Genomic DNA, 11,534 nt, shown 5'->3' on the forward strand with positions numbered 1-11,534 from the left:
CTTTATATAGTTTTTAAAATGCAAATGCACATCCTCATAAATCATCGAGGTCAGCTCCATCACAAGGTTGGGGCGTTTAAGCTGATATTTACGAACAAATTCAGGATCATGAAAGAGCTTCCTACAGAGTCTGCACAGTGCCTTCTTGAATTTGCCAAAGGTTCGGAATTAATTGGGTAAGCTTTGGGGACAGCAGAAAAGCAGATTATTTTCCTTTTCTGGATCCCTGCAGTATCCTTTTCTTTCACCATCAGCATCTGGTTCATCCTCAGAGTTCAAATCAATAATCAATGCAGATGATAAAGCTGTTTGGCCAGGCCTACTACATATCAAACATCAAAAGAAGTTGAGGCTTGTTGCTGGAAATTGGACCCGGGGGTGACCGCAAACCGAGGAGAAGCTCCGGCTGGTGGTGCGGCGGCGGACGACTGTCTCCGGCGGACCTGCAAGAAGCCTGTGGCCGGGGATTCCGGCGCCGGCCCTCCGATGCTTAAGTCAGAGGGAGGTTTTTAATAGAGAGAAGTAATGGAGAGAGGTAAGAGAGAAAAGTAATGGCCGGGGAGGTAATGGAGAAAGTCCCTCTTTTTGGAGGAAAGAGGAGGAAGCCCCCTGCCTCGCCAGCGTTCCCCCCTCTTTATAGGAGGGGGTGTGGCGGTTACTCATCCTTGATTGTGATTGCGCATATCTCGGATTAAATAGGTTACATTAGATGGCATGGGCGTTCAAATTAGCTGGCAATCGGTTGAAATAGTAGGAATTCAAATTTTGACAGCTGTGGTGGCAGAGACTGCGGGATTTGATCCCGAATATGAAGGATTTGGTGCTCCCTTCTTTATGTGGGCGTTCCGCGCTCGGCCTTCTGAGCTCGGCCTTATGAGGTCGCTTTTCTGAGCTCGGCTTTCTGAGGTCATGCCTGCTGAGGTCGTGCATGCCGAGATCATGCTTGCCGGGGTCACACCTGTCGTCGGATTAGGGTGCTCTAATTGTATTTGTGGGGTGGTCCATTTTTTCCCCAACACTATCCCCCAACTTCCGAGTTCGAGCTGTTTTTTGGCTTGGGCGAAGGAAGTAGTCCAATCGTCGATCGTCCTATAATATAGCCAAATGTCTATGGAGATGTATATGCCAAGTAGGATGTACCTCTCGTGCAGTCGAAGCTAACGGCCTTAAGCCGAGCTAAGCGACTCTGCTCCGAGGTCGACTTCAGCGGCCTTCTTTGGCTTGTGGTCAACTCAGCAGGGTGCCCCTACTCAGATCGGGGCGCGTTGTCGTAGGAGGCGTTGAATGTCGTCGAAGGGCGTTGAATGGTGTCGAAATGGCGTTCCGAGCTTGGTCGGGGCATCCCAAGCTTGGTCGGGGCGTCATCGAGTAGTTCCCGAGGTCGAGGAAACCTTAGCTCGCGGTCGACTCAGCGGATTATCCCGAGCTTGGTCGAGCATCCTGAGCTTGGTCGGGGCATTATTGGAGATACATACAGGAGACGGGCCTCATCCGTTGGCGATCGTGCGCCCCCACTCAGAGCGGGGCAACGTTGGAGATAGAGATACTCGTAAGTCTTCTTTTGCATTCTCCGACCTGAAAATAGGTAAAATATTGAAATTATTTAAAGCCAAAGTGGCGTCCTGTACCTTTTGGAGATATTTTGATGGCTTCCGAGCTTCGAAGTCCCTCAGGACTTAGCTCGGCACCAGCCTTCTGAGCTCGACCTTCTGGGGGAGGCGTTCTGCGCTCATGCTTCTAAGCTCGGTTTTCGAGCTTGGCCTTCTGAGCTCGGCTCTTAGTGAAAGCACCAGCCGTTAAGGTCATGAAAAACGAAGGTCGGCCTTGCGTCGTGAGGTATTGTCCACTCTGGGAGGGTCCGTGTAGGTACCATGCCCCCGCATGGTTTCGTTCCTTCGATGCGGGATCTAGTCCTGCTACCAAAAAGGGCCTTCCTGGCCTGGCGACTGAGCGCCGTCCTGAGGACTTACACCCATGAGGAGGGAGTACATGCTGGTCTCTTACTTGCTGCAGGCCTTGATGATCCGAACGAGGGAAGTGGGGACACGTAGCCTTCGTCCTGATCGCAGAACAAAAGAGAAGAGTTTGAACGGCAATGGGATTTAATGGGAAGAATCTGGTGGGTCCTCTGTTACAGACACTGTACCCTTTGCCACAGAGGCTTACAATCCCATTTTAAAACTTCATAACTTTCCTACTCTTTTCCCTTCAGATCTCATTTTTTATTTCTCTTCCCCTCCAACTTGTTGATGTGAGACTCGGGCTACTACTTCTCACTGGTTCCCCCCACGTCCCACGTCGTTGCAGCGGGAGCCGTGCCTGATTCGAGATGGCTCGGGAGAAAGTTTCTTCCTCCGCTTAACGTGAACCCGTGGAGGAGGCACAGGAGGGGCCTCCACTTGTTGCAGACTTTGGACTGCAGTGGCTAGCGTTTGGACTTTGTTGCACCAGCGCGTCGAACTGCTCGGGTTGGACTTGTGGAACTTGATCTGCCGGAGGTCTTGGTGGTGGATTCTGGACTGAGCGTCCAGAACTTGGTGCATGATGCCGGAAGGTATAAGAGACTCCACTGCTCCTTAGTCTCATGATCACGACTCGGGCCCTTCCTCTAGCGCCAACTGTTGCTGGAAATTGGACCCGGGAATGACCGTGGACTGAGGAGGAGGAGCTCCGGCTGGTGGTGCGGCGGCGGATGGCTGTCTTCGGCGGACCTGCAAGAAGCCTGTGGCCGAGGGTTCCGGCGCCGGCCCTCCGATGCTTAAGTTAGAAAAAAAAAATTAATAGAGAGAAGTAATGGAGAGAGGTAATGGAGAAAAGTAATGGCCGGGGAGGTAATGGAGAAAGTCCCTCTTTTTGGAGGAAGCGCCCTGCCTCGCCAGCGTTCCCCCCTCTTTATAGGAGGGGGTGTGACGGTTACTCACCCTTGATTGCGATTGCGCATATCTCGGATTAAATAGGTTACCTTAGATGGCACAGGCGTTCAAATTAGCAGGCAATCGGTTGAGATAGTAGTTATTCAAATTTTGACAGCTGTGGTGGCGAAGACTGCGGGATTTGATTCCGAATATGGAGGATTTGATGCTTCCTTCTTTATGTGGGCGTTTCGCGCTCGGCCTTATAAGCTCGGCCTTATGAAGTTGGTTTTCTGAGCTCGGCCTTCTGAGGTCATGCCTGCCGAAGTCGTGCATGCCGAGATCATGCTTATCGGGGTCATGCCTGTCGTCGGATTCGCGTGCTCTGATTGTATTTGTGGGGTGGTCCATTTTTTCCCCAACAAGGCTAGACATTATATGTGCACGTACAAGCATAGGCTGTGATAAACATCTTGCAGGTCCGAAGTTCCACCTCTAAGTAAAGAAAAAATTTCTTTGCAGCAGTCCTAGCATGCCCTTTCCTTCTGTATAATGTAAATGCAGCAAATATAAGATGGGCTACTATGTTGAAGTAGGTATAACTGAGTAAAGCAACTGAAAAATTGTTAAAGAAATAGGAGAAATCCAAATAAACATTTGATTTCATATGAAATTTTGCCCCTGTGCCTGTGTGCACGCACCATCAAGGTGGCAATGATTAATGCCACTTCTCAAATCCAATATTTCTTCAGCATTTAGTCTATCTATTCTCATCGACTATGCCTGCCAACAGCTTACCATTCCATAACCATCCGCAAATTAGCTGGATGATATTTATCTTTCACCTACACCGGCCCAGAGTACTAATTAAAACGAAATGACATTCTGAAAAGAAGAATGAAAAAAAGAAGTGGAAAGCAAATTGTAACAATCTCCTTATAAGCCTGAAAATAAGCATGCTTTGGGTTGCAAATGTATCCAATCTGTATTTTGAGTACCTACAAAGTCAGAAAAATGCTTGAACTAACAACCAATAAAGCTGAAGTTCCTATCAAATGCTCAATAACCAAGGAACCAAATCACCATTATCGAGCTCAAGTGCATGAATATGATGGCTAATATCATCTGTAATACTCATGCATTTTGTTAAGATTAAGAAAATTCTCAATATTAATTACCTATTCTCTACTTCAGCTGGCAGTATATCATCCTCAAGTTCTTGGATGAAATCACTTGTATGGCATCAAGCCTTCCTGGAAGAATTAATGTTACAACATGCTGATGCAGAAACAATCTCAAATGGAATGCAACACGATCTCATTACATAATATGTTAAGCAAATCCTATATCTTTGGAAAACTTTGTCCTAAAAACTCACAAGATGTAAACTCTCCAAATAACTAACAAGATATAAACTCCACAGATCTAATTGAGAAGAACCAAAAACATTCAAAAGCTTAGCAAACTGATTAAAGCATGCAGAAATCCTGGACTTCACTATCATGCAGAACAACAGATTCCTCACAAATAAATTTAGAATAAACCTAGAATGGTTTAAGGAGATTCAACATAAACAAGGCTAGTAGATGCATTTTCACCGAAGCATTGTGATCCAAATGACTCTAATCTCCTCAAAATTTGACTCAGTTAATTGACTTATTGACTCAGGAAATCCTAAATTTAAACTTCAGCATTTTAAAAGGAGGAAAGAGATAAAAGAAGCCAATATCAAAATTTGGGTTTTTTAAGGTCAAATATTCCTTTTTTCCATGGATGCATAAGATTTTTTTCCTGCTGATGCATAAGTATGATCTGCTCAGAAATATATCAAGTATTAAAAGAACACAGCTGCAACATATAAAATAGAAAGTGGATACACTTCCTACTAGATCAATGTATTCTAATTTCTAAAGTTATAAAAATAAGTGCTCCTATTATAATTATAAAGCACATGATGTATATAATAGAAGACAGTTAAAATTTTATAGAAATGGCAACTGCCCCACATAATGACCCCTGGCTCCTTCCTTGCTACAAGGCCAGAATGTGGTGATGCACGCAAGATAAAATGGCTGAAAGAGGAATGCACATCGTGCCCTTTTTCAGCACATAAAGCAACCTCTTCAGCTTCAGGCTAGTAGAATCTATTAACGTGAAGTTTACAAGGGAACAAAAGGCTCTAGTCAGGGCATGCAATGAGTGTAGACAGGGAAAGACGTTCAAAAATGAAAAGAAAAAAGAGAGGAAACAAGAGAAAACAATATACTAACACAACAAACTAAAAAAAATGGTAACCACTTAAACAAGAAAAATGTTAAGATACACAATATTAAGGAATGAGGGCAATGATTGAACTATATAAGCCATGGCAAAGAGCAAACTTTTTCATGCTTGAGCCATCAACAAAGTCCGATAAGCTTGTCAATTAAATTGAAAAAAAGGAAAACAGATCTAGTAGTAACATAATTAAGAAAATAAAAACTAACACATGTTAAAATGCCATGAAGCAAATATTTTGCACTATTAGCATGAAAAAAAGATGAAGCTGAAGAAAGTATAAGAAAGCTGAAAAAGATGGCTTGTATAAAGATGACAACGGCACAGCAAGTGTTCCGTCAAAGAGGGGAAATGGACAGGAAAAGAAAAAAGATAAACAATAAGAAAGTAGTTACTTTAAGAATCCATTTGCTAATATCATAAAGCCATCTTGGGCGGTTAAAATTAAACCTTTGAAAGGGCTATACAGGTCTGAAATGATATCACAAATAGAAGCTTTCAATTGTCATAATCTTCTTATTCTCAAAAATCATCATAACCTTCTAGAGACATAAATAGAATTATTTATATCCAATCCAATGCAATATCTATACCCAGTTGCAACCAAATATAGATATAGCTAATATAAATGGATATGGTTATGTGTTCAATTTGACATACTGACGTCCCTACAAACACATATAGACACAATTTTGTCAAGATTTAACTGCCAAACACCATTAGGTTTCTAGATTTGTTTTTTGTCTTTTCAGATATAGCCATATTCTTAAACCAATTGATCCACCTTTCACACCGACCAATTTAAAAAGTATAGGCCAACAAGAAAGGTGCATTTGACACTATGCTAAGTCAATAAGCTAACCAAGAAACTACATTCAAACTTGCGTGCTTGACGGAACCAGGAAACCTAAACAATCATGCACCAGATGCTGAAGAATATAAACAAAAATGCCTAATATGTTGAAATTTGATCGAACAAAGACATGCAATTCCGAAAGCATAACACAAGACAAAGGCAATTAGCATACTAAGAACAGAAGCGCAACTGGATGGAGGAGAAACAGGACTCCGTTGGAATTTGAAAAAGAACAAGCAAGTAATACAGTAGAGTAGCCTCACAGATAACCAAAACATACCACAAAGAATAACAAAGAATTTGTTTCAAGAACCACCTCATGAACGACGCACCCGCAGACCGTGCAGTCTTTTTTAAACTAGTTTCGTCATAGTCATTCCTAGCAGCAAACGGACAGAACGATGAGAAAATTTATCTACAAAATTGGTTTCAGAATCACCCCCAAGAACTGAGTTCTTGGAAACGCGATACTTGATGTATTACACCGTAGTTCTCGACTCACCTTCGATCTTCTGACCGTAAACCCCTCACCGGACTACCACGGCGCCTATCATACCCACCATCATCCCTTCTTGACCGCTTGATCGTCCCCGGCGGTGGTAACCGGCGAGGGGGAGCGCCGACGGTCACGGTTGCCGTAACGGGGTGGGCTCCGCCGGAGGCACTCGATCCTCGATGATCCGAGAGGCGGCGTCGGCGGCGGACGGTTCCTCGAGTCGTAGTGGTCATCCGCCACTCCCTTGAGCCACGATCCCTTATTTTTGGCGGTGGAGGGTTCCGGCTGAGCTATCCCTCCTCTCCGGTCCCGGCGGCGACGTAGGGTTTCAGCGGTAATGTCCATCACCTCCGCCATGGGAACCGCGATTGGAGTCGGTGGAATACCCTAGGAATCGGGAAAGGAAACGGAAACTCTTTACTCGTCGAGCTCCCTCCCTCAGCCCCTCTCTCTTAAGAGCAGGGGAGGACGTATATAAAAGGGGACTTCCGTTCTGCCAAAATTTTAGGGACTGCAATTTAATACGAAGACTTCAGGGGATCCTTAGAAATAATCCAATGCCGGAACTAGTTCAAACTTGAGGAATGAACTATCACATATCACCGACTATATTTAACCCTTGAGCTTGGACTCGTTCCGGCAGTGGCGCTGCCGAGAATAGTTCAAATTTAAGGGGGGGGGAAAATGTGAAATTCAACCCCTTGCGATAGATTTAGATGTAAGTTTCCAATTTATGTCTGCACTTGTCCTGACTCCGTTCAAACTCAATGGAAGATGAGTAAAAAATTCGACCAAGTATAACAAACAACTATGCCATATCTAGGGATGACCATAATATTTATAATTTATAAATATATATATATATATATATATATATATATATAGATGAGTAAAAAATTCGACCAAGTATAACAAACAACTATGCCATATCTAGGGATGACCATAATATATATATATATATATATATATATATATATATATATATATATATATATATATATATATATATATATATATATATATATATATATATATATATATATATATATATATTGCTGCTATCTTCTACTCCTGTCAATAAAACAATATTTATTATTTACTTTCTACAACTTATTCAACAATATAGGTGTAATGTACCACTGTCAACATTTAAATCTTGAACCTCTCTCAAAAACAAGCCTAAATAAGAAGAATGTTAATTATTAACCCACGTATTATTTATTTATTTTATGCAATTTATTTAGAATGCAATTAAAAAATAAGTTATAATACAAAATAGTAATAGTAGTTGTTGTTGTTACAGATATATGGGAGTGATGGCTACCATTAGAGAATGAATCTTGGAGCTACCTAAGTTGAGAGCAACGCCAATCAGCCAAGCTAAAAACAAGTTGACTACTTCAATGAACAAATTAATAAGAATGCAATATTTTTTTAGAGAATTTCATTACTAAACACAAAAAAAAGTGACGGTTTATCAGTAAAATGCAGGAGATAAATATGGAAAAAAGAACATAAATCATTTCCAACAGTAATACATATAACCGTACCTGGGGATAGAAGGTGGTAATTTAGGTCATATGATATACTTCCAGAATAGATAATACTAAGTATAGGACTAAAATGCCTCCAGAAAAATACTGTTGGGCAGGACCAAACCTTTAACCCAACATCCTGTCTCACGTTCCCGCCCTTTTTGACCGTTAGCAAACTCCTTTTAAAAACAGCCCTCAGCCACTCCTAAAACAAGCCCTTCAGAGGATCCAGAAACCTCCATTATCTCATCCACGACCATTGGATCGATGCACAAGGAGGGGGGGAGTGGAGAGGTGAGAAACCCCACCCGCGTAGCAGCCTCCATTGGGCCCCCCTTCCATCAAGAAATGTTCGGGTAGACAGGATGGCCATCCATTTACTCATACCCTTTCCGATCCGTAAGTTGCGCCATATGTGAGTATGTCACCTCAGCACCACCAGACAGACCAAGCGGGGGGCATCTGATCCCCACATTTAAACGACACCCACATGTTTCGAATCTGGGAGGGACTTCTGACAAAAAGCTCACCACCATTGAGCGTGGCCGGTAGGGGCCGGTCTCCAGGAAAAAAATGCACCCATGGATTCAAGAAGCTCGAATCAGATGACTTGGTACACCATCTTCCTTGTCGTCTCTATTATCTTCATCCTCCTTGGTACTGATGTTAGATCAAGATCACTCTTCTGCTGTTTTTGGTTTCTTTAGTTTGCTTGGCAGCTCCTGTTAAAGTTTCCTCTTGAGATCTCTAGCATTCAGCTCATCATCTGTTGTCATTTCGACATGCAACCTTAATTTTAGCACATTCTCTGGTTCTTCATCAGTGCTATTGAAGTTGGTCAGATCAGCTATCATTAAAATGAAGATCCCATGAGCCAGACTCACCTTTCTCCCCAATGGGTCATCAAAAGTTCAATTTTGATGCTTTTGGCAAGATGATTAATGAAGTTGGGATGTGTTTGCTTATTGCCATCAATCAAGACCACACTTCTGGGTTTTTTTCCAGCTTCCTAAGGATTATGTGGGTGGGGGTAGCCTATCATGATCACCACCACAAATTGGCTCTGCTATTACTCTTGCTAGTCTTCTCTTTCCAATTTGATCAGTCCCTTGTATCACTAACCAATTCCCAGTTCTCTCACTTCTCCTGCACTCAATTTATGACATCATGATTGGAGGAATGGTTTCTGGTTGCCAGGGAACATTCTCCTGCAAAATTTTGTGGATTTGTATGGGGAATGCATTCCGACTTCAAATAAGCATGAATTTGGGGCATCTCCCTCCTTCAAGCAACTATTTCCATGCATCAGTCTGGTCATAACGTTGGAGTCTCGATCAATCACTTTCCTCATCGACTCGGGAGAGGAGGCTCGACGCAACTCCATAAGGTTGTTGCTTCGAGCATAAGATAAGCCAGCGGGACACCATGGAGTCGATGAAGCATTGCTGGGTTCTTGTCACCAAGGTTTTGATTCAAAGAGAGAGGATGAATCGGTTCGTGTTCAGTATGATGAAGATTTTGATAGAACCCACTCCATTTCCTCCTCAATTTAAGCAAAGCACCCTGATAGAAAGTTATGAATTCAGACTAGCAGAGTACTGCGATTTCATTTTAAGTCAAATTTCTTCCGTTCTTTTCACCTTGTAATGTTACTTGACTTTTAAAGTCTATGCCTCTCTTTCAGAATTTGAAGTGTATCCGGCACAGAAGGTATGCTCATCTTTCTCCTCCTTGTAGTTCAAAGGTCTTTGTTCTAGACTTTGGAAGGGATTTCTGAGTGAGCTTCACCACCTTTGAATCCATACCACTGAAAAGCATGACCAAGCGAAGAAGAATGGACATCAGCTAAAAATAAATTTTATAGGTTTCACCATCGCCGAAGCTAAATATTTCAACAAGCTAAAGCGGTCTAGATCCACTTTAACTTCGAAGTGAAACTAAATCATGCTTTTAAAATAGCCAAACAGAAGAGAACGAAATGAATGTGACGCTGGTCTCAGACAATGAAAGCAGAAGCAAAAGATAACATAATGCATATCTTAAAAAAGATCAATAAGGATGGAACTTGGGCATGAGAAGTTAGATTTGTTGAAATAGGTGGGAGATATGGTTAGCGGACAAACCTAGGAGCTTTGAGGCTCAAAGCAACAGCTTGAATAGCCCATTGATTGTCGAGGGATGGCTGCCTCATCGCACGTATGTATGATAGCCAGCAGCAGCGATCAACCAGATCTTATTATTTACAGCAACACTGCCATCGTTTCTGCAGCTCTTGAACTCATATAGCAACCTCCCAACCTCTGCAATCAAATGCTCCACTGCACTGTAAGCATAGCAAGTTCCTCTGCTCATGAACTTGATTTGATTAAAGGAGAGCTGGAACCAAATGATTGAACAGACCGCAACCCATTGAGGACCTCTCCTCTCCCCACTCGCTTCATCAGCACAGCCACAGGCCCCTGTACTGAAACGTCAAGGCCATAAATAGGAGGCAATGGTGGTGCAGTTGGTCCGGTCCAGCCTGAACCGATTGTAGTCATGGTGGTGCGATATGCCACGGGACACAGGTGGTTGGAGTTGCCGTACACCAGCGGCCGGATTAAGGGCGCGGAGGCCTAGAACGCTGATCATGGCCACAGAGGAAGAGGGGCACCATGGAATCCAGTCATGGCCACCAAGTCGGGAGGGACACCAAGGATCCATTCATGGCCACTGAGATGCAAAGTTGGTGATCAAGTCTTCTCCCTTTTTTTTTTCTTTTTTTTTCCTAAGAAAAAAAGAGAGGGAGAGGAGAACCTCATCCGTGCAGCAACCCTCACTATGCCCCCCTTCTACCAGGAAATGTTCGATGTGGGTAAAAAGTTTGCTCATACCCTTTCTGACCCATGGGTTACCCCATATGTAAGTACGTCACTCCAGTGCCACCTTAGTACCAGCTGGACCAGAAGCACTCTCACCGAGCATGTCCAAGGCGGAGAGCATCCGATATCTATATTTAATCGACGCCCGCGTGTTTTGAACTTGGACCGCACCGGTGGAAACCAAAGTCCCGTTCCAACAGTGCTACCACCTTAGTGGCTCGGTGATCAAGTCTTCACTAGAGGCTAGGTCAGGTGGAGAGCCTTGGAGACGGGGAAGAGTGAGGTTTTTGCCTTCAATTTGGGGGACCACGCTTGCCGTCAAGATTCCAAATTCGTCCGGAAGCAAGGTACCGATCTGTGGATTTAGTGGGGACCGCGAGATTACATGGTACCCACACGGGCGGATGAGTCCAGGCCATCTGATGTGATGGACCTTATACTCAGCTTTTCAAATACCTACTTCTAATCTATTTTTATTTTCTTTTTAAGTACAAGATTCATTTCTAATATTTCCTATGTAAATACAATCCTTACACTCGGCTTTTGAAACCCCTGCTTTTAATTTATTTTTATTTTCTTTTTTTTTGAAGTACAAGATTCATTTCTAATATTTCCTTTGTAAATACAACCCAAGCAGTCAAACAAAAGAAAGCAATT

The 11,534-nt window shown here is 43.1% G+C and overlaps 1 protein-coding gene across 17 annotated transcripts in view; it reads right to left on the bottom strand.

Moving 5' to 3' along the window:
• The window catches only part of LOC103701495 (uncharacterized), a 31,818-nt gene extending 24,455 nt beyond the window's left edge, over positions 1 to 7,363 (bottom strand). For 4 of the 17 annotated variants that reach the window (XM_089928936.1, XM_089928952.1, XM_089928951.1 and 1 more), the window contains exons 1-3: positions 6,488 to 7,363; positions 6,302 to 6,364; positions 4,031 to 4,105 (exon numbers count right to left, since the gene is read on the bottom strand). The gene's annotated coding sequence lies outside the window, so the exon portion shown is untranslated. Of the gene's footprint in view, position 1; positions 3,398 to 3,553; positions 4,006 to 4,030; positions 6,365 to 6,487 lie in introns of those variants that run through there. The other 13 variants (XM_089928947.1, XM_089928948.1, XM_089928944.1 and 10 more) reach the window with 11 other exon arrangements.
• Positions 7,364 to 11,534: the final 4,171 nt, after the last annotated feature.

The sequence above is a fragment of the Phoenix dactylifera genome, chromosome 2 (genome assembly GCF_051530095.1).
Source record: "Phoenix dactylifera cultivar Ajwa chromosome 2, Ajwa_hap1_PhDact_Kaust_v1.1, whole genome shotgun sequence".
NCBI lineage: Eukaryota > Viridiplantae > Streptophyta > Magnoliopsida > Arecales > Arecaceae > Phoenix > Phoenix dactylifera.